This window comes from Haliaeetus albicilla, chromosome 3, assembly GCF_947461875.1.
Source record: "Haliaeetus albicilla chromosome 3, bHalAlb1.1, whole genome shotgun sequence".
In the NCBI taxonomy this organism is placed as follows: domain Eukaryota; kingdom Metazoa; phylum Chordata; class Aves; order Accipitriformes; family Accipitridae; genus Haliaeetus; species Haliaeetus albicilla.
In genome coordinates, this window is record NC_091485.1 from 10607419 (window position 1) to 10630937 (window position 23519).

A 23519-nucleotide genomic window follows, 5' to 3' on the forward strand; every position below is an offset into this window, starting at 1 on the left:
TTTAAAACATGACTAAAATATAATGAGTTTGATTAAGATGGTTTTAATAAGGAGCACAGAAAATGTGTTTGTATGTAATAATAACAATGAGCCTTATATTTTACAGTTTAATTTGCTGGGTCAACATCTAATGCTTTTCCCATTAGCATTGGTGTGATTCGATGTGGAAAATAATCCCGTTTCCCAACAAACTTTAGGAGATAACAAATATTTAATGACACCCTACGTAGAAACAATAAATAAATTTGAGTCGCTCTTGGACTCCTGTGGAAAGAGGTTGTGAAAATTTTATAAGTTGGGAATTAATAAATTATAACCTGGCTGTTAAAATGTGAATCACTAAAGACTCTTGACACCCTTTTCCTTTCTCTAATTAGAATTTAAAAATAAATAAATGAACAAATAAACTTGTCATGTTTAGAGGCTAACTTACTTCTCTGCAGAAGTTACGAAAGTAAGAAAAGTTGATCATATAGAGTTTGTGTATTTTCATTTACAAATTAGAATTTCTGGAAAGGACAGGAGTGAGATAAAGGACCAGCAGGATAAAACATAACCCATTTATAAAAACATGTTGTAACATACAAAACAATTACTCACAAAAATTCCTGGTGCCTCTAGATTCTTTGCAGTGCTCTATATATTAAACAGTCGTAAGAATTGTCAATGCAATTTTCATTTAGTAAAGCACAGTTACCTCAGAACACTTCTGTATATGCCTGTACTTATGAACATTTCGCATTCAAATTCAGAATGAGCAGAAATAAACACCATAATGATGATACGGGGACATTGGTCAAAACATTGTATGTACTCAATATTCTGTGGAGCTCAGATATTTGTCTGGGAAAGATGGGAATTATGTAAGTGTCTGCCTGGCTCTGGCAGCCGCCTGGTTCTTCATAACCTTTCCACTCTGCTGAGCTCTGCCTAGGCGGAAGGGGCACTTCGTCCTTCCAGGGCCGTGAGAATTCAGGGATGAACAGAAGGAAAAGGAGTGAAAGCAGACCCTTACTCCTCAGAGCAGAATGAAGGTAGGCTTAAAAGGTAACTGAGTCTACATTCATGCCTGGGATCCTCTGTCTGTCTTGTGAGCAACCTGGCTTTCCCTGTTGGCCTTGGAGGGTCATTAAGTTAAGAGGACTTAACTCCACGGTCTCCTCCCTTCCTACAGCATCTCAGCAAGATGATATGGGAATTCCATGAAGGGCAGTTTAAGTTTCCCATCTCCTAGGCATGTATTCATCTCAAGCATGGGGATCTTTTGTTCAGAACAGAGTACATGTTCTTATTCACTAAAATGTCCCTGCTAAATGAAAGTCCATAATCTTGTCTGCTTGCTTCCACTTTCTTAGTGTTCACTGTATAGGGCAAGATATGAAGAAAAGTGCTAGTAGATAATCATAGAAACAAAGAATGGTTTGGGTTGCAAGGGACCTTACAGATTATCTAGTTCCAACCCCCCTGCCATGGGCAGGGACACCTTCCACTAGACCAGGTTGCTCAAAGCCCCATCCAACCTGGCCTTGAACACTGCCAGGGATGGGGCATCCACAACTTCTCTGGGCAACCTGTTCCAGTGCCTCACCACCCTCACAGTGAAGGACTTCTTCCTTACATCTAATCTAAATCTACCCTCTTTCAGTTTAAAACACTTACCCCTCGTCCTGTCACTACACTCCCTGATAAAGAGTCCCTCCCCATCTTTAATGTAAACCCCCTTTAGGTACTGGAAGGCTGCTAGAAGGTCTCCCTGGAGCCTTCTCTTCTCCAGGCTGAACAACCCCAACTCTCTCAGCCTGTCTTCATAGGAGAGGTGCTCCAGCCCTCTGATCATCCTAAAGGATGATTGGGCAGGCCTTGTATCTTCCACTTAAAATTATTTCTGCTATTTTTCATGATCTGGCTAATCCTCACGGCCATTTTATTATTTCTTGTTCCTCTTTTCCTCAGTATTTATGACTCATGACGTCATCATGTGTAAAATTGGTCAAGATTAGATTGGCTGCCTCTGCCAAGCTGGAATTAAGTTTTGTCTTTTGCTGATCCCATGTAGAGAAAACTATTGCATAATTTGAATGGGCTAATGACTTCTAGTATTGGCTTTTGCTGAAATATCTCATTTATTCATCTCAGCAAGTATCTCCTTCTCCAGATTTTGGCGATTCATCATACTTTAACTCCTGTTTCAGACTTCTACATTTACAAACCAAAGTTCTCTTCCATTTGGTAATGTTCATTCTCTGGCACTGTTAGCAGGCAGAGCCAGACAAAGCCCAGTCACAATAGCAGTGTCAAAATCTGAGAGCATCATTCTTTTACCTAAAGAATTATTGTGGATTTTGCAGTCTCATTTTTCAAATATGTCTGATAACAATCTTGGAAGCCACCTGAAAACCAGGACTTTCCTGAAAAATGGATGTTACTGCCTGCGCTCTTTCTAGTAGATGCTGTGTAGGTGCTACAGCTGGAGTTTTACTGCCCTTTCATGTAGCGCTCATTTGTTTCTGAAATGATTCTTTGTCTGAAGAACAGCTAATTGCCTCACTTGATTGCTGTGTCTTTTTCCTTCTCAACAGCGTGACACTGAGTACTTATATGGGTGTACGCACAAGTCTTCTGGCATTAGGCTGCAGTCACCCTCCACAAAAGTGGTGCTGTGGGCTCAGCCCAGACTTGAGGAGTGGATCCTGTTCTGATATTCCCTGGTCTGCTTTCTGTGTGGCCATCCTTAGGTCAAGGAGACCACCTGGGGCCATGGCAGAAAAAGGGACAACTGAATGCAAATAAAATATCCAAACCTTCCCCAAACAAAGTTTTTTGATCTGAGGTTTGAATCAGGTCTATCCTTTCTGGAGACATGCAATCTGCTTTAAATATGTATTTTTTAATGGAACTAAAAGAGGAGAAAATATTTCCCCGTGGATTTATTCTGCTTTTGTTACTGTCTTATTATGGTTCTAGGGGTTCTCTGTGATTTCACTGATGAGCTGTATCTGATTATTGTTCAGGCCTGGACAAGAAAAGTACTCTGTTGTATGTAATAGGAGCGTGGAAAAAAATTGAGAACCTGCCATGGCTGAACCAATTACCTAAGTAGTGGTTGGGTTTAGTCATATATTTAGTATATTTTTGTAACATACTGGAGCATTTCCTGCTCTTGCATGCATGAGTGCTAGCTTGCAGCAAGTCAGCTGAATTAACATTTTTTTCTTTAGAAAACAGATTAGAGACTTCAAAGACTTCTTCGTTAACTCAAAATGTTTTCATAGGAGAAGGTAAATGAAAATAGATACTTGTTTATTTTAACCAGATTGTAAATAATTAAGGAACTTTGCATCCATATTTGTTTCTATTACCAGAAAATGCAGAAATTCAGATAAAGAAAAGAAATGAAATTAAAACCTTAAAAATTCCAATATGAATTAATTTCACATTTGGGAAAAAATGAGGCTCATTCTTGATTAACCTGCATTGGCTCACTTGCCTTTTTGTTAAAAAAGAAAACATCATACTAACTTCCACATTTGACTGTAAAACCCTTCTTTATTATATCTCCCTAGCAAAAATCTGTCTCCCAGCCAGCCACCCATTCTTTGTAAAGGAGCTGGGCATACTTGAATTTGCCAGGATATGTCTATTGGAAGGCTGGTAGAAAGCCATGCTCCTCTGGCTCAGTTCTCACCATTTTTTCTGCCAGTAAAAGTTTGCACACAGTGACCTTCCCAGCAGCTAGCCGCTTGTTCGGGAATGGGCACCATCAGTCTGGAAAGCCATTTATATTGGTGATCATTTTGACCCCACAGCATCTCACAAGGCAGGCCTAAGACTGAATGAGCCCATAGTCTCCAGCTCATAGCTCACACAGTTTACTGTGCTTGAGCCCCTTTACTGGGCGTCTGATCCTAGCAGCCACGTCTATAGATACACATCTCTTGAGGCCAGCAGGAAAAGCATGTAATGGCTCTTGGCAGCTTAACTTCTCAGTAACAGCTCAAGGGAAGGTGAAGTTAAAGACCGCTGGAATGGTCCTTAGCACCCAAAAACCCCTTACATTTCTCTTTTGTCACCGTGTCCCTAGCTAGTGGGGTGGTAAGCAGAGTTGATAGTGTGGGGAAGCTTTCATTTCTGATGTCCATGCCATTGTCTGTAATGGGTAAGTAGATGTCCTCCAAAAGAGTAAGCAGCTCCTTTCCCAAAACTCAATGACTGATAAAAGAAAAAAGATCTGCCATATTCTAGACTGATTTAGGAACAGTGCTGACTAGAAAATATTTTTTTTAATATTATTTAAGCCTTACTAGTGTATTTCAATTCAAGGATTAATTTGCTTCTCACTAGAGTTTTTGTACCACCCTCTTTGCAAAGAGTAATTAAAAAAATTCATTAGTGTGGATGGTAACCTCTTCTGCCATTTCAGTCAATGTTGTAAGGTAATGTAGCCTGCAGCTTTGCACAGCTTGGCACTTGTTATAAAAGAGGGTATTTCTAATAAGATTTACATTTATTAAGACTACAGTGGCTGCCCCAATCTTGATCTTCTTGAAGTTAAAGGGAGAATTCTTACTGACTTGACATAGGATCTAACCTAAACAGCAGGACATCTTGAAATAAAAAGCAGGCTTATAGCATCCCTCATTTTACTGGGATAAGAAATAACTTCAAATCAGCCTTTCTCACAACATTTTGTTCTTACTTGGATATACAATGCACATTCTCATTCACTCACACAAACACTTGGCATAGATATTTTAAAATAAGTTACCTTAAAATAAGTTACATCCATACAAAGCACGTATGATACAAGACACAAGTGAAGGCACTTGATTTAGAACAAGTAGAGGCTTCTTAGCAAATTACTGTTTTCTTTTAGCAGCTGGCCAAGGCTTTCTAACTTTGGATCCCTAATATAAAAGTTTTCCCTGTTAAGCATAACTGTATAAATAGAGCAAAACTGAGTTACGTTTGTGGGCTACGTCATGATGTGTGCTCGTTGCATTGCTTTCCCTGATCAAATAAAATTATCAGAGAAAGATTTGATCATATGAGGTATCCTTTATGCCATGTCCTCTTACCTCAACATGAAGAACAAATTTGAGGGCTGAATCTCTCTAAACATAGAGCCATCTAAGTTAAACCAGGATATCCCACCTAATTAGAAAAGTACAGCTACTAGCAGACATTGAGAAAAGGAACAGCCGCTAAGGTGTCCTCTGCCTCACCAAGGCCCTTGGTGTGGTCATCATGTGTGTTCTTGTTATCTTCACTGGTGTCTTTCCCTTTCATGGAGCTATGGTTTCCGTGATACCAACTGACAACAAACTGAATGTCTTAGTAATGATTTGCGTTGAAAAGAGCTTACTTTGTGATGTTCCTTTGAAAGATTTGCTTTTTTCCAGCCAATAGACCCCACACAAAGCTGCTGAGCATTCTTAAAACTAAAAGGCTATACTGAATTTACTCACATATTTAGAGAAGATAGTAAGAAAAGACAGCAGTGGACTCTTCATACCAAGCCAGAGTATTTCTCCTGATGATGTAAGTTGATTACAGCTGCGTGAAATGTCTTTGTTTTCTTAGGGTATTGTCTTGTGAGAATTAGAAGCACCTGGTGTGTCATTTTCACTCCCCTTTGTCTCTTTGAGAAAGATCATCAGGTAGTTTCAGGGAACTTTATTGTTCTTACAAAGTTGAAGGGAGCAAGCAAAATGACCCAATTCATCTGTATAATTTATTATTTTCTTGGCTTCCAGCATTTCCTCCCTTGTTCATTTTTTCCTGAATAATTTTAAACCTTTTGTCTCAGTTCATATGGGAACATTTCCATAGTAATTTTGATCATGTCTGTCCAGAGTGCTTTTAGTTTTGTTGGGGTTTTTTTGAGTTGCTTGTGCCAGAGAGGCATGCAATATCCAACATATAGCATATCACAGTTTTCCACCTGCAATAAAGGAAAAGGGAAATCAGTAGCTTCACTGGAGCTAAACACTGGATTTTATAGAGGTACATATATATAAATAATTGTTTTAAGTATGACAAGTCTTTCTGTATGAAGGCCTATTTTTCAATCTCAGTAAAACAGCCAGACTGGTATCTGCTCATGAGCCAAGTCACACACTTTTATTTCTATTGTGAACAAGAAAGAGCTTACAAACAAAGATTTAATTCTTTAGCTGAATAAATAGTTTCTTGGCAGCGATTATAAGGGGCGCAAAATGCCTATTATGCTTTGATTATAATTATAATTCTCACTGAATCATCAACTCCTATAGCAAGGACTGGTATTTTTTAATAATGAAGAACTGAATTTTTAGCCTTGAACAGTCGTCCACCCTGGACTGCAGAAATGTATCAAGCATACAGCTAATGTAAATTAGTGTTTTTCTGCATTGCCACTGTTATTGTATCGTTTGGGGAAAGGAAATATGTCTATAAATGAGAAAGCTGCTTATAGCAAATACATAATACAATACATTTCAGTGTTAACTTTGTTTCCAAATTATCTAGGGATGACATCTTCGGATGTTTTTTGAAAAATTACCCATTTTAGAAAATCTGCTGCATGACATGAGGATGGATAACTTTGGTTATGCAGGTAACTCATTGATATCCAGTATATTAGTCTAATAAGTTGCATGCTATTCCTCCTATTTCCTAACTGGAAGCAAATATCTCTAGAAATCAGAGCTGTCTGTACTAGAAATTCACTTTTTGCCTGGTTTAAAATGTAATGGTTTCAGTAACTTTTGCCAGTGACTGTCTTGAAAGAACATTCAAGGAAAATAACTGAGATGGGAGCAATAAGCCAGCAAAAGCGTTCTGACCATATACTTGGAAACAATATTTTAAGGTATTCCCTTAGCTCTTTTTTAGCCACCTCTCTACCTATTGTGCTCTCTCAGACCCAGTCGTCCAGTCACCCAGCTGACTGCAAGTAAGATCAGTCTGGCAGATCTGGTCCATTCCTGTGGGCACAGCAGCTTTCAATAACCCAAACAGTTGAGCAAACTCATGAGGAAATGGTCAAGACCGATACCTGGCTATCATCATGGCAAATATTAGTGCCTGTCCTTTGAAGGCAGTGTTTCCAAGTTCAGCAAGCTGGCATTTTTCAACACGTTTCTGTCAACTAGCTCCATAGCTGCTGCATCTGAGATGCTGCAATGTTGTCACAAACTTACTGACAGCTTTTAGCAAATACTGACTTCTGAAACAGCTTGAAAAGTATCCAGGAAAGCTGAGGACCCCAGGAAATGCATTAATTCTTTGTCTCTCTTTTAAAACAACACTGGATTGACATTAAAAACAACACTCTTCCTGGAGACAGTGTTAGACTGTGGCCTCAAGCCATGACCATCATTGGCTATGGAGCAGAGAAGGAGCAGCACGTGTAGACCTGGAAGCTGTGTTATTAAAGGAATCTGATCAGCTGAGCCACTATGTCTCTTGGAGATTCAGAGCAGAACATAGAGGAACGCTCTGTGCCAAATCACTCATTACCTCACACCTACCCCATCTCACCAGACCTCTTTTAGGAAACAACAGCAGTGCTACTACCCTCGCGTTTTTCTACTTGGACACTGCACAAAGGCATGAAAGTCCCTGCCCCAGTCCTTCTCAGAGCTAACAGGGGTTTTGCAACAAGCCCCAGGAGATGGAAGGACTCTGCATCTCCTCTCTCTCCGTCCCCCCTCTCACGCATACATACATATGCATGCACAATCAGGTCTTTATTTAATAGGACTTGAATTTACAGCACATTAGAACAGTGTGTGGTTCATACAGAAAGTGATAATACGGATTTAATTAGTTTGATCTTGCTTTCTGTGCTAAAACTGAGTATGTTTAAATTATTATTGTGGCATTTCTTCTCTATTTGCTTTGTATGTGTCATAAATAATAATACAATAAGTTTTCAAATGTCTTTTCTGGTGGCTATTAGGCTATGAAGCAAAATGGGAGTGCTCAGTGCAAGACTAACAATAACTTTATTGTTACAGTACATTTAATTCCAAACAAATCTGAAATCTAGATGACTTTACAAATTTTAATCCTTTCACCCATCCTGGAAATGCCGACACTTTTTGTATATGGCTGTTATTTAACAGTTCAGAAAAGCATGAGACAACTAATCGGGACAGAAATCCATTTAACCTTACCTAGTCAGCCAAAAGTTAGGCACGTAGTCCATGGTAGCTATGCCAGCTCCTCTTAGTGAAAAGCTAATCATCTAACTCACCACCCACCTCTGTGATCAGCTGGGCTAACCCAAAGGAAAGGGCAGGAACAAACAGTCAGGATCAGAGAAATGTGGAAGGCTCTTTTTCAGGACAATATGGTTTTGAATTGGATTAAGCCAACTCTAAAAACCTCACCTGGCTGTTATAGCTAGAGAAGCCCCTTGTTTCATTTTCAGCTGTGTTTCTTCTTTTTCCCCTTACAAGTTCCTTGTATTTAACTCTGCAAATTAAGGCAAGAAACTATCAGGCAGGTTACCTGAGGAGCATGATATTTATAAAAATAACATTTAATTCCCTATTTCTTTGCAGATCTGAAGAAACAAAAATGTAATACCAATGTTTTGTTGCCCAATGTAACAGAGAGGATGCTGGCCATGTGAGAAGATTTCAACATGCCCAATAGAATCAAAGGGAAAGCGGGCAAACTGGGAAAAATTAAAGGAAAAGATGAGATATTCTGAGGAGACTTGAAATTAGCAGAATTCAAATTAAATGAATTCCTTTGAACCAAAGAGCTTTCTGCCCCCCAGATTTGCTCCAACATATCTCTGGTTCCACACTGCGACCATGGGGAATTTCAGTGACCTGTGTCGCAACTAAAGTATAAGCAATTCTGAAAAAGTATGTGTGGACTCATTAAGACTCAGCAGCATGTTTTCTTTGCCTGGATAAAGCCAATCCAGGGCTACAGGAAAGGAAGAAAGGATTATTTTTAGGGATCCCACAAAGATTCAATTTTTCATTCTTAGGGAAGATGTTGTACTGTCATAATAGACTGATTACTGCAAATTGAAGCAGCTGATTAAAAACTCCCTAAAATTTTGGCACAAACCCTGACACAAAATAAAAATCCTGAAACTTACAACAAGGACTATTCAAAGATACCAGAGGAGAAATTACAGAAAGTGCAAGTTTAAAAAAAAGCACAAAGGTAACCCAGAGATTTACTATGATTTAAAATAGCAAGAGAGTCAGACATTTTTAGAAAGTAGATATCCAATCTGAAAGAATTCTGTAGAAATGAGCTCAATGAAAGGTCAATGAAAATGGAACCAAGGAAGAATAAAGAAGAACTGGATACACTAAACTCAAAGACATAAATACATATACAATTTATTTAGTTACATCCAATACAAGGCATATGTCAGTGTTTACCTAAAAGCACTGTGCAGTGAAACTATGGGAAAAAAAACACGCTTATTTTCTTTATCTTCATGAAAATTTTTGGAGGCATGTATTAGACATTTCATTCAGTTATTTGAGGAGACAGACTGCTGGGAGATTAAGCTAAATCTAAATTAAAAAAAAAATAAAATTGTAGGTTTTTTTTTTAAATCTGAAACCAGGAAATTTGAGTCTTGGTAAACTGGAGCAATAAGCATTAACATAGGACTTCGCCAGAAATTCACTATCTCCTAGTTAATCAAACCAGGTTGACAAAGCCGCTGTTCAGTTCACAGGACCCTCCGTCAGATGTTGAAGTTGATGTTCTTTCCACCTGCGCACTGGATGGAGTGCAGTGCCAGGGACCTTAGCCAAGGGGTAATGTCTCACAGCCCCACCACAGTCCACAGCCTGAGTTCAGGGCATGACCCGGCATCCACGAGCAAGCACGCCTGGAAGCGTCGTGGGGAACAGCCAGTCCGCAGGGTGCTTTGGCGAGTAACTGCCCACAGGGCAACTCTTCTTCTGGAGTCACTAGTTGGTGGAAATGAATTGGAGAAAATTGGCTTTTGTAGCTGCTATCAAAGAAGAGCTTTCCTTCAGTATTCCAGTGCCATTACCCAAGCCCTTTTGCATTTTTAGAGACTATCCTTTTGTATTCATGGCAGAGGAGCACCCTCTTGACAGTTGCCCAGTCCAGGGCTTTTTCTACAGAGTGGGACAAATGAGATAGGAAACCATGTATTTGGAACAATGTGTACAGATATGTATAGGACTTTGATCTAGTCCCCATAGTCCTACACAAGATAAGTTTCTCAAGGGGCAAACTGTTGTGTGACAAAGAAAAAAAAAGCATTCATGTACTGGGATTGTAGGATTTGTTCTATGAAGATTTCTTCATCTCTTTTTGTCTTTTTGCATAAGTCCCTAAAAGACATTTTCAAGACATTGTATGCAGACTAATGCAATGGAAGATTACAAATTTAGGTGCCCAATTAATACTGCCAGAGGCTGAATCTTTAGAGGACTAAGTACAGTTCAGAACATGGGATTTTCATGCTGTATATACATTTGATTAACTTTGTTACTCAATATTCAGGTTAGTGTGGTGTCTAGTGCAATGTGGGAGAAACACTTATTATTGTGTTGCAGATAAATGCATGCAAATATATTTATTCTCATATTAAAAATTTTATTATTAGCTTAAAATCAGGATTTTGGTAGGTTGAAGTTTCTGTTCATTTGCTTAGGCACTGAATTCAGATGTCATTGATGAAGCTTTTTCTAACTTGCCTCTAATGCTGCTGGCAGTTCTCCCTTTATCTCCGTTTCTTTCCACCTCCTTGCTTCGACAACCATTTCTCCTTTGCTTCATGAGTCTCTACTCCCTACCTTGTTCCTTTTTTCCCTAGTACTTAGCTTTGAAGCTACCTCCCTGGGGATGTTCATCTGAAGTTCTTAACAAATGAAGTCTAGCATTCTGTGAAACTCACATGCCTTTGGGTTTCACCACAGACTCAGATCATGGTCAAAGTTTTTCTTAGATTCATTAACCTTTTTACAAGGACTTGGTCCTTTCATAAAAACCCAAACCACTGCTTACTTTCATTATCAAGGACCACAGGAACCCAATGGCTTCATGACATTTTCATAGAGAATAGTTTGTAGCAATAGTTTCTAAATTTAAGTAATCTATAAGCCTTGTAAGAAATTCTGGGGATGTGCATACATGCAAATCATATACAGAAAAACTTTCCAGCTACATATAATACTCTTACATTTGTCTTGTTTTAGCCTTGGGTCTTGTATTATCTGTAGTATTGTACAATCTTTAACTTACCTTTAGCGATATTGCTTAAAGCTATCTCTCTTCCAGTACAAGTGTTGTCACATGGTTTAATTTTATCTGCTGTGTGCACACATTTTGCCATTTTTGGTGTACCTTCCACAATCAGCTATTCCAATAAGCACAGTATCATTTATGTCTGACTCATTAACCATTCAGTCATTTCTGTTTCCCTTGGTTTTGCTCTTAGTAAAAAAATGTTTTACCAAAATGGTAAAGCTGAGCAAATAATTTACATCAAACACTTTATCTTACTTCTCCTCCTGGGAAATTTATGACCAGATTGCACTTATTTCTCAAGTTATTAATTATTTATACTTTTCCAACACTAATTCATTTCTTAATATATGGATTAATTACAGATATCCTAAACAGAAATTAATTTCCTTCACTCTATGATTAGTCAGCAAGGTCAGGTCATTTTGTTTCAGATCCCTGGGCCATGTCACGCACAAGCATTCTTTACTTAGAAAAATGAAAATACTAGTGCCAGTAAAGTGGACAGTCCTCGAATATTTACAGAAAAACACACACCTGTGTCTTTCCAGGTAAATGGATTGTGTTTTGGTTAACACTCTGATTCACAATTGTTTTGTCAGGTTGTGAGGATGCTAACAGTGCAGCAGGGAAGGGAGGCCTGTTTTGTACATTGGTGTACGAGGCTATTTTGAATATCTGCAAAAACTCTGAGCGACACAAAATTCAAGATCCAGCATCTCCCGAGTGTGAGTCTCAGACGTCCACCCTCCCTCAAAAAAGTGCAGGGAAATCAAGGTCGAGCTATGGGTGCTTGTTCAGGCAAAACCAGGCTGAAACCAGGGCATATCTGCCTTCAGAACAGATCAACATCTGCCTCTGCTGTCCTTGAACAAGACCACCAGTGGCATTAATTCACCTCACCCTCCTCTACCGACTTCCCAGGAGAAGGGTAGCAATGCCTCCTCAGTGGTTCCCCTGAAGGCAGCACACCAGGAAAACTGCCCCGGTCTACTGGTGAGCAAGTCAGAAACGAGCTTGGATGTTTGCAAACTCGGCCAGATCGCTCTCCTGCCAGCTGCAGAGAGGAGTTTGGGGTGCGTCTCCGAAAGCACTATTCTGAATATCCCTTTGGTTGGGGACAGTCTGTCAATCATAGATGAAGTGCTGGGCTTCTCTCAGCTTTCTGTTTTCATGAAGACCAAGTGAGCTGTATCTTCTAAAGAGAAAAGTTTTCTGTGTATGTACTGTGAGGGGCAGTTCAGTTAGGTTTAAGACAGTTGTTTAAAAGAAAAAAAAATCTGGTCATAGCACAAACACCTACAAGGTGCTGGAGCTTATCTTGCAAGTGGCTGAATCTCTATTTGTCTGAAATCTGCAGACAAATATGTAACAAACACAATGATTTTAAAGGTGTTTAACAGCATTGAGCTTTTCAGAACTGAACTTCTTCATCCAGGCCCATCCTCTGGGCCTGGTATCCTCTTGACTCACTCTTCAGGCAGCAGTCCCCTTTAACAGGAGTTAGGATGATATTAGACCTGTAGCTGGCATAGAAACAATTTGAAAACTCCTGACAGGGCACTCTTCTGCCTCTCAGAGTGGATTTGCACTGCCCGGTTCATGGGCTAGTAACATTTCAAAGCCTAAGGAGAAAAGAGGCTGAAGGCAGAACTATAGCCCTTGTCAACCCCAGGTGCAGGAACCAACATCACTTCTCTCTTTAAAACTGGGGCTTCTTTCATAACTTGGGTTAGCCTTGAAAAAAACATGGTTCTTCAATACTTACACTCAGCTTCCACGGCTTTAAGGCCCGGAGGTGTCCAGGCAGTGGGCAGGTTCATGCTGGGATGGGTCTTCATTGACAAGGGTCCTTATTTTATAGCTGCCATCTCTGAAGAGAGTAGCATATGACACTGCCACCATCTGCTTAAGTGGGTAGTCATAGTCATCATAACAGAAAAATGATGTCTCTGATGCAGCTGTGCTTTCTATTAGCACCCCTGCTGTCTGTGGTAGTGAATTTGAAGGGGTATTTCTATTGAGCTGTTGCATGGGCTTGGCTCGCTGAAGTTGGCAAAACTGTAAGAGAAATTAATGCATCTGGATCTGTGATCTGCATCTAGAACTCGATTCTCCTTCAGGTCCCATCCCAGCATGCAGCAGACAGGAGAAAATTATATTATCTACTTGATAATTTATTCTAGGAAAATGTTTTGAATGGAAACAGTCAGTGAGAGATTTGTCGTCCTTATTCAGCAGTTACGTATTCTCTGTTCTCTGCAGAACATGGTAATATTGTGGGGTGATTTCCTCACTGTCAGCTTACAAAAATACCACGCTAATTTGTTGTAGTTGGAGTGGCTCTGCTGGGAACCTTTCCAAAGCAGTCAAATACCTACATGGACTGACTTGGCTGCCTGGCTTACTACATGCACTCTAAATATGGCAGGGTGAGATGTATTAGAACATACCAGCCTAGTCACCATCTCCCTGCTCTTGTACTCTTCATAGTAAAATCAATGCACATTGTGCTCTCAGGCTGGGGCTATTTTTAGGTGTTATTTTTCCACTCAGTCTGCAGCTGTTTTCAGTCACAAGCTTCTTTAACTAAAACAAATACGCAGTCCTTGGCAAAGAAGAGGTTGTAAAGAGGACAGAAGTGTGCACACGAATCTTGTGCCTGCCTCACGGAGTTTTACGTAGGTAGGGTCAGAGGGGAGCAAAGAGGACCCTGATGTCCCAAGAAGCCAGGGCCAACACTCACCATCGTGACTAGCCCTACCTTCAGCCCTCTGCCAGAATGACCGATGAAGGGCAGGCTTCTCAGGGCAGAGGAATGTGGGAGGAGGAGAGCTGGAAAGCTACCCGGCTCAGCATTATCTGCAACACCTCCCTGAGAGATACACACAGTCGCAGCCGTTGCTGAGCGTTTTGCTTTTAGTACACACAAGCTCCTTCAGCAGAATATGTAATCCCGTCAGACCTACTGAGCTGTCGTTTCCTCCTTCCCTCTCCACCTTGGGGAATAGAGAGAACGGAAAGAATGGGAAGAGCTATCACATGGGATGCCTCAGAAACAGTTGGTCTCTGAGCAGGAGCTCTGACTTTTGGAGCATTGCTAAGCTCTGCCAAGCACGAGGGCTGAGCTTCCCTTCAGTTACAGAAAGGAAACTCTGCTTTCTTCTTTCTTCCCCACTGCTCCCACTTGGCCCCAAGGCATCAGTGGAAGTCCATAAGGCCAGAGCTGCAGCTCTCTGTCTTCGGTGTGGGAATGGCTTGGTTGACCTTCCTGTTAATTAAGAGCAGGAGAGAGCAGATTAATCCGACTATGTCTTATTTGGTAAACTGAGGTTAATGTCATATTAGGATGCGTTTGAAGTCAAAAGGGCATAACAGTAGCCAGCCAACCGCTTTTAGTGTTGTTTGTCAGGCTCAAATGATGGAGAGAAGTGAAATGGAGTGATCATATTGTCTGAAGCCACTCCCAACCATCACACTGGACATATTCACTGTCTACTATGTAAACAGATATGGTACTGAGAAGACACAGGTCTTGAGATGTTTCTTAACCTTTAGTGCTGTATACAGGCCAGGAACACTGAGAAACCATACATCCTCTCATAAGTTTCTCACGTCATAAAATACCGTGGTTGTGCTAGTGAACATGAGGAGATGGGCAGGCAATATCTTCATTTCTCCATCATCCTATTCAATTCATCTGAGGAACATCACTGAAATAATGGGAATACTCTGGTGATGGTACATGCTATGCTTGATAGCGAACGTTGGAGGGATTGGGAGCTCAGATTATGAAATCCCAGCTGACCTCCTTAATCCAGCACAAGGCACACTTCCGACATGGAATAAGGATCAGAGTGTCTTGCAGATATCACGCTATTTAAAAGGCTTTATTCTGTGACACAGGCCCTTCACTGTGAGGCTGATGCAACTAAAACAAGTATAATTTTAGCTTTCTCTGTTTTCACTAAGCAGTGTACTTACTGGTGTCACTACATAAAAAGCTAGCTAGCTATGGTGGTAATTAAAAAAAGCTGCATCATGAGAGTCATTTATGCTCATCTTTTGACTCACATTGTTGAAAAATCAGCTTTTGGGAGAGTTTACTGTTTTGTTGTTTAATGTGGAAACTTTCTCACACTGTTCTCACACTGTCCATTAGGAGAAGTGCTGCCATCCTCCATGTGGACTAAATCACAGGTGTGAAGTGCCTTGTTGTGATACACTGTCAAGTTCTTCACTAGGTTTTGTATGAAAAGCAAAGACAGACACTTCTTCATGAAATCAGAAGTGCCCAGATTATATTTCACATGTGTGAGTTTCCTTGTTTTTATTAAAATTAAGTTTGCTCATTTGCCATTTTTAAGCTAGTTTGAAATGAGGATCACCTTGTATCCTAGGAAACACAGTGAGAATTTTATATGTGATCACATTTTTATCCATGTTATGAAAAAAGCAGATGGTAATTAAGTGCATTATTCATAGGAAAGCTTGTTGAGCGCAGTGTCTGTATGGTTCCAGCTTCGATTAGATCTTGTTTGGAAGAACTACTTCATACCTTTCAATTGCCCCTCATTAAGTGTAATCATTACTCTTCTGTGGCCCCAGTGTGCTTTAATTTGTGCAAAACAGCATACACAATATTATTTAGAAAAAAACAGCAAATTTCTGGAGTCCCTTTCATTCTGCTTGACATCAGTGTGACCTTTCTGTCCATCCAAATTCATTATTATTTATTGCAGCTGTGAATGTGCCTTGTAAGGGACCACCTGGCAGGGGGAGAGGTGCAGAGCTGTCATGTTTCAGGGACAGCACCTGAGCCATTAGAAGAGACCAATTCACCCACTTAGGTAGTGCAAAGGGTGCTGAGGGCACCCTTAGAGGCTGGGCCAGTTTGCTTAACAAAAGCAAGTGTCAGGATTCCTGTATCTCCAAGCCTTTCACCACGGACAGAGTGACAGAGCAGAAAAAGCATAGCCATGCTGCAACAACAACAAAGTGTCTGCACCAGGATTTATGTTAGCTCAATGTTGCCTACGTATTTGCCTCTTTAGGTGAGTCCTAAATCATGCCCAGCAGAATGACCAGAGGTTGCCAGATAGCTGGTTGGCTAGCCAGAAATTTTCTCCTCCCCTCCAGGGACCTTTATGTCCTGCTGTAGGAGTCCAAGTCAGGACAGCTTCTTGGGACCCAGAGAATCCAGGGTATAAAATCCTTTTGCAGAGCCCATAATAGCGACATCCTCCATTTCTGAGTCTGACTTTCTCACAAACTGGGCAGTCCCTTCAGTACTAGGACAAAAACTGTGTTCTCCAAAGCTAGTGTAAAGGCAGACACCGATACCTGTGCCTTTTGCAAAGAGAAAGCCTCAGTGCCTTTTCAAACAACACATTTGCTGCTCGCCTTACAGCAGGATGCTTCATCTGAACAACACATTGCCCAGTAAACAAGACTTGCTGTCTGCCTTCTAGTTTGCAATCTCCTACCCCCAGGAAACGCAGCTGGAAAGCTAAACGTAGCTGCTTCCCCTTCCACCTTTGACATTTTCTTGATTTGCTCACAATTAAGCTTTCCATATGGATAGGGGACATAGCCAGGTGGTGGTGGCTTCCCTTAACTTCTGCGGGAAGGACAGTGGCCATGCTTGTACTGCCGGATCTCTGCAGCATTCAGCTGAGGTACTGCTGTCTCAGAAAGCTGACAGGCCTTTGAAGCAAATCAGGTTGACATAATCCCAGGAGATCACGCTAAGGATGTCCAGATCTCAGTTGGTAGTTCTGCTAAAAGGTCACTACAGTTCCCTCCTCCTCTTGTTTTTGGCTTTTCAAATGCCACAAAATGTAGCCATGGACTTTTTGTCCTAACATGGAGCGTTCACTGTGTCCTGATGATATTAGTGATCCCGTATGAATGAGCTGATGGGCCATCAGCTAATACAACACACCACATCACATTTCTTTGGGGATGCAGACGCTTCCCTGTCTCTTTCCAAAACATGAATCCAATATTCAGTTCTTGTTTCTCAAAAGTTTTCAGTAAGCTATCCCCCTCAAATTAAATTCAGGTGTTTCCACCTGTGTAGCTTTGCCACTCAGAAGGTAGAAACATCTACAAGAAAAGACAGTGGGACAATCAACAGAACTGAGTTATACCAGAGTGACTGGATGGGACACGCACTTTAAAGTCTGACTGCCATTTTCAAACATCCACCCTGGAGACCCCAGAGCAACAGCATGGCTACACATATTCTTACAGAAGTACAAGGTCCATCTGCAGCACAGCATTTCCAGTGAGCCATACAGTCCTGACTAAGGAATTACCCAAAACTGAATGACTGGGAAGTAGGACCCACCGCACACAAGTGTCCTTGTTTCTCACTGAAAAAATCTTGTCAGCCTAGCCCAGTCTTGCACTTGGGCTTCCTCCAGAGACTTCTCTGTAAAAGAAACCCAAGAAGTCCTCACAGATGGCACTCAGACTTGGAGATCTCCATATGGAAAATATTTTTGGAAAGACAAATAACTGTAACTGGGTCAGACAAGAAGATTTTTTTTTCATGTTGCCCCTGAAAATAAAGAGGGGTAAGGCTATTGTTCGTCTGCTTATGCTACACAGAGGCTTCTGTAACCTTCCACAGCACGCTAAAGTGGGCAAATAAGGATATTCAAGTGCATATTAACACTTGCATTGTGTAAGGAAGTGTGTGTGTGCATGTGTTTAAGAGAGATGTTATTTAATCGTTTCAGTACTGTAGATGTCCATTTTATTTATTTTGTGGTTAGGATATTAGAAGCTTCTACTACATCATTTGTATTTGCTTCTGAAGAAATTAATTTCAGTGTTTCCCAAATGACAAACTAATGCTCGTAACATCTTCTCTCTCCTTTGCAGCAGACAATACACTTAGACAGTGCCAACTGTGTCCTGCAGAAATAGATTGCTTTGAAGTAGCCACCAATAAACAGATGAGAGGGTCCAAATAAACCTGGTAAAATATACACTTGACTGACCAATGCATCAACACCTTTGAGACTTTTTTTTTCATATTTGAAATGTTTGCCAGGTCCCTGACTGATACAGTAGATAAGATGGTCCTTAAGGATTCAACATAGCCATCTTCAACACAGGTGTCCCAGAAGCAAGGCAAGACAAACCTGCCATAAAATCAAAATAATTCAAATCATTGTTTTGTTAATCATAAAATCCAAGAAAAAAAATTGCTTTTTCTGTTCTGCACTTAGAATACCTTGTGCCTTGAGTAGGCTACCATTTAAAGTCTCACCATGATTTCCAGTACAGATTTTTATCATTCATTTTCAGGCTTCTGCCATCAGGAAAGTTGCTCTCCTCTCTAATAACTGAGCTCAGGAATGACCTTAGGACTTGTGACAAGATTTCTTTTGGCTCACCTTCTTGTGCCTCTGCTAATGAGATACCTGTATTGCAGTGACCTATCAGACAGCTAAAGGCACACACCTCTAAGCACAACATTTCTGTCAGTATTGTCAATCCCATTTCACATGAGACGCCAGATGAACCACAGGAAGGCTGAGTTCATTGTGTTCTTCCTCCTGTGGCTTCCACCTACACATCGGCTCTGAGTTCCCAGCTCAACAGAAGCACAAGGGAAATAAATGGGTTTGTTTCCTTCCTTCCTTCCTTCCTTCCTTCCTTCCTTCCTTCTTTCCTTCGTTCCTGATGACCAAGTGCACGTCTGGTAAAATACTACATTCACCTTAATCAGGCAGTCAAGCCTGGTTTAGGTGTGTGTTTTCTCAAGCATCTAGTGAAGCTAAGTCCACCTCTTCCCCAATTGCCAACAAAATAGAAAGTATATATGGCCCTTGCTTGTGGATGTACCTGTCTTCTTTCACAGGCATTGGCTTGCTGTCGTTACAGAGAGCCTTGATAAGAGAAGTCTATAAATTGTGTGAAGGAGAGAACAGCATCTTGTGAACAGGTCTCCCGTCCCGAGGGTGCAGTCTGGTGTAGCTGCCGGCCAAAGGCCATGCCTCACAGCACAGCTCTGCTTCTCAATCACATGCTCTTATTTAGGAAAAGTCAGTTTCTGAGCCCGTCTTGCTGTGAAGAAACAAAAAAACCCCGGTCTACAACTGATTTTAGTCATAGTGATGCTGCCTAAATTAGAAAAGGGCCTGAAACAGTGGGCCTGGTGAGTGCACAGGCTGCCATTCATTTATCCCAGTATCAGTATTCATATTTAAATCCCTAACCTCAGGTGTTTGTCTCAGTATGGGACCTTTTAACACCTTATTAATGGACTTATCCTAGAAAAAAAAAAACATTCTCCATCCTAATCATCCCATACTCCACCTACCCAGTTACAAAATCCTCTAGACCTCCTAACTGCTTTTCCAGAACATGCATGTGTCCCTGCTATAAGCTTTATCAGCTGAGTTGAAAATATGAAGTGAAGCAAAACAGATGGAATTTCATAACCAATTAAATACTACAGTGGGAACCATGATGCATAGCCTCCTCATTTTCAAACTGAAGTCAGTCATCTTGATAGCTCCTTGAAGCTCCCCTACATTCTCTTCTGCAGCCCCAGAGCTTGGGGGGAATCCTGCACATTGTGAGCACGCTGAGATCCTGCTGCGGGACTAAGACCTTGCTCCAGAGAACTCTAACCAGTGGCTGCACCTTCCCTTGATCTAATTGCTCGACATGCCTTGGCTGCAGTGAGTCTGTGTTTCTTTTGGTATTACTGAGCCATCATGGTCTGATCTTCTGTGTGTGCCCGGTAGTGTTCTCTTGGTTCATAGCTCAATGAAAAAATGGAGCAACTATTAGAGAAGACTCTTTAAATAGCTACGAGATGTTGGGTTCATGGCCAGTAAGTGTTGTGGGCTTGTAGAAGATAAATCCATGCCAAATATGGGTGAGAAAATTCTATGGCAGAAAGGCATAATTAATGGGAAGAGGAACTCCCTTGGTCCAGGCTTTCACTCCTTTTGCAGCTGAGCTTGTGGAAATCAAAGTTTATAGTAGTCTTAAGTGGGAGGGGGACCTGGCCCAAGTGAATTGCAAGAGAATAAGATCAGCACATATGAAGTGAGAATTAGGCTTAACATATCAAGGGCCTGGGGATTTTTCAGTAAACTATCTGATACCTGGGTCTCATAAAATCTTACCCACTAAATAAATTCAAATGGGTTTGTGCAGATTTGCTATGTGGATATAAATGCAGTGATGATGCAGGGAATCGCCCTGTAAGAAGCTGCACAGACCATCACTTTTGACATCATTGTCAGTGAATTGGAGAAGGGTCAAAGAGAAAGCTTGATCCTGTAGAGTGAACTCCCAGTGTGGAGCACACTGCCCGAGGAGACCCACAGGTGCCACCAGCATGGAATACTCAAACGAGAATGTGAGATCTCCAGCACCACCCGAAACTGAATGGGTGGGAAAAAAGTATATCTGTTATCCTACCACAGGACTGAAGTATGTTGCATAGGCAGGTGTCTCACTGAGGACATAAAAAGCAACTAACTACTGTAAATGAGTGGAAAAGTTGAAAAGTGAGCTGGGAGGGTCTTTCAAGAGGGATATGTTCCCTGCTGAGGAGCTGATCTTCGGCTCTGTTCACACACTCTACCTGAAGCCAGTGTGCAGCATAGGGGAAAGCAGAGAGATGGGGCAATGAAAATGGTGAGGTCAGGGAGGGATGGATCCACACTGTTCTTTTGTGAGCTGCACAAGCTTCCTCTGCCTGTATGTGTGTATTGGTAAGAGAGAGGGAGAGGGAAAACACCACACTGCTTGTTGTGAAAGGTTACAGGAGTAAAAAGAAACAGAGAGGTAATGTAAGAAAGATGTTTCTAGTTAGTACTGGTACAGCAGTCAATTGAATGTGTGTCAATTCCGTTTCTTCATCTCTGCACTCAATATATATATTTAGATGTGAGCAGAGACATTGTTAATCTCAGATCCCAAATGCCACTTTGATAACTGCCAAGATTTTGGGGGGGCTGCTGTAGCAGCAATAATATGACGTTATGTTTTCTGTCCTGATGGACGATTGTATGTGAAGTGCTCCTGTCTCCAATACGTACAATATTTCAAACTTTCCTGCCAAAAATAAAAATGGAAAAAATCAAGAAAGCCTTGAGGCAACAATAACTTATTTGACATCAAGTTACATGGGTTTTACATGTTTATTTCCTCAAATATTCAATTAAAAGCTTACTTACTGTGGCAGATGTCATATCACATGGTGCATATGCTCCCTCTCCAATACAGAGCAGCTTTTTAGAAATGACTGCCAAAATGTTGTAAGAACTTTTATAATGGTTTCAGGATGAAGCATAAAATGTAATAAGTCACACATTTTTGTGTGTATTTTATTGATCATTTGGTACTAGCTTTCTGTTTGGGGGTGGGGGTTTTTTTTATTGTTTTTGGGGGGAAGGAGGAATTGTTTCCATGCAAAGAGGGAGAGAAGGAAACGGTTGGGTATTTGGAAACTGGGCATAGGCACTTTGTTGTGAAGAGATAGCTGGAGTGACCTGAGTGAGACAGGTTTCTTTTGGTCTGCTCTTGTTCCTGCGTGTGAAATGCAAAAAGATGTGTAACTACTAACAAGAAATACTTCAGTAAGTTTAGTTCCACTGAAAGCATTTTACTTCTCTGAAAAAGATCTCTGAAAACGCTATTATTGGCCATTTTGTTAGCTATTATGTGGGTAAAAACAGGCTGTTTTCCAAAATCCTTGTCTGATTTCCATTCATAAATTAGTGCATGTGTTAACCAAACTTAGATTAAACATGAAGTAGATGTAATGCATCTACATCTATCCAAATCTGGTATAGCCACCTGTTATACCTCACAGTGTAAGCCAGTCATTAGTGACTTTCAAGAAAAAAGATGTTTTCTGGTTGACAGAGTCATCCATACTGGAGATACTGTATGCTTTGCCACAGCATTCAAAATCAAGCCCTGGTTCAAGTTTGCTGGACTACCTACATAAGAGTCTAATCAGCTATGATGATCTCCATGTCTTTCTTTTGACTGGCACTAGTAAAACAGCTCTGAGAAAACTTCAAAGTGTCATGAGAAAAGAGCTGTGAAAAAGAAGACTGAAGGTAACAACACTCGCATTTTTTTGCACCCACTGAAGCCTTGTATAATCCCAAGGAATAGGGTCCCTGGGAAGATATTACTGTCTTGTTCAGCAAAGCAGTGCCAGACCTAAGAAAGAGGGTGAGTTTTTACAACATGACCATAACACATGCCAGCTGATATGTTACACACAGGACAAGAGTGAGGCACTAATATGGATCTGTCTTCGCTAGCATCAGTGCCTGCTCCAATTTCTATAAACAACACATGTCAGCACTGGATCGATATACTTGAAATGACAGAGCTTTATGGATTTTGAGGAGCTCTTATGACAAAAAAAATTTCCAAAGTGTCTTCACTGCAGAGTAGATCCTGACGGTCACCTGAACATGGCACTGAGCTCTCTGTGGTTGCCCACAGAGAGTCTTTAACCCTAACTTCACAGTGTTTTCAATCCAGGACAGGTAGCATATAAATTTAAGCTTTTGTTTCACTTCAGCATGGGCTTATGATCACCTTCTTTGCTGTAAGAAGATAGGCTAATCAAAGTCCAAGGCTGTGAGGCTCCGAAAACATTTCTCTCTCCTGGAAATGACTCGGTGCTGAAACTCCATGTTTGACTCCTTTCTGCAAAACTTCTACACTATGCAAGCAGAGATGCCATGCACAAAAAGAAGACTGTGCAAACTCACTAAGATGAACAGGACAAACTGTGTTAGGGGTTGCCCAGCATCTAGTAGCCCAACAGAAGTGAGGCTGCTGCAGCTCCATGTCTCCAGGTCCTGCCAGTAGTGAGGCTGAGAATGTATTCCCAAGAGGCACACACAGACACATACACACAATCCTAGAACCATTTAGGTTGGAGAAGACCTTTAAGATCATCAGGTCCAACCTTTAACCTAACACTGCCAAGTCCACCACTAAACCATGTCCCTAAGCACCACATCTACAGATCTTCTAAATACCTCCAGGGATGGTGACTCAGCCACTTCCCTGGGCAGCCTGTTCCAATGCTTGATAACTCTTTCAGTGAAGAAAGTTTTCCTAATATCCAATTTAAACCTCCCCTGGCACAACTTGAGGCCATTTCCTCTTCTCCTATCACTTGTCACTTGGGAAAAGAGACCGACTCCCACCTTGCTACAACCTCCTTTCAGGTAGTCATGATAAGGTCTCCCCTCAGCCTCCTT

The 23519-nt window shown here is 41.0% G+C and overlaps 2 long non-coding RNA genes across 3 annotated transcripts in view; one reads left to right on the forward strand and one right to left on the reverse strand.

Moving 5' to 3' along the window:
• LOC138684681 (uncharacterized) overlaps positions 1-8675 on the forward strand; it is a 29991-nt gene extending 21316 nt beyond the window's left edge. The window contains exon 3 of one of the 2 annotated variants that reach the window (XR_011323923.1): positions 8550-8675. This is a non-coding gene — a long non-coding RNA (uncharacterized lncRNA). Of the gene's footprint in view, positions 1-6902; positions 8381-8549 lie in introns of those variants that run through there. The other variant, XR_011323922.1, reaches the window with a different exon arrangement.
• On the reverse strand, positions 28-21983 carry LOC138684682 (uncharacterized). The gene is made up of 3 exons (XR_011323924.1): positions 8575-21983; positions 8376-8460; positions 28-5941 (listed from the first exon to the last, which is right to left on the reverse strand). It is a non-coding gene; the product is annotated as an uncharacterized lncRNA (long non-coding RNA).
• Between the last annotated feature and the right edge of the window lie 1536 nt (positions 21984-23519).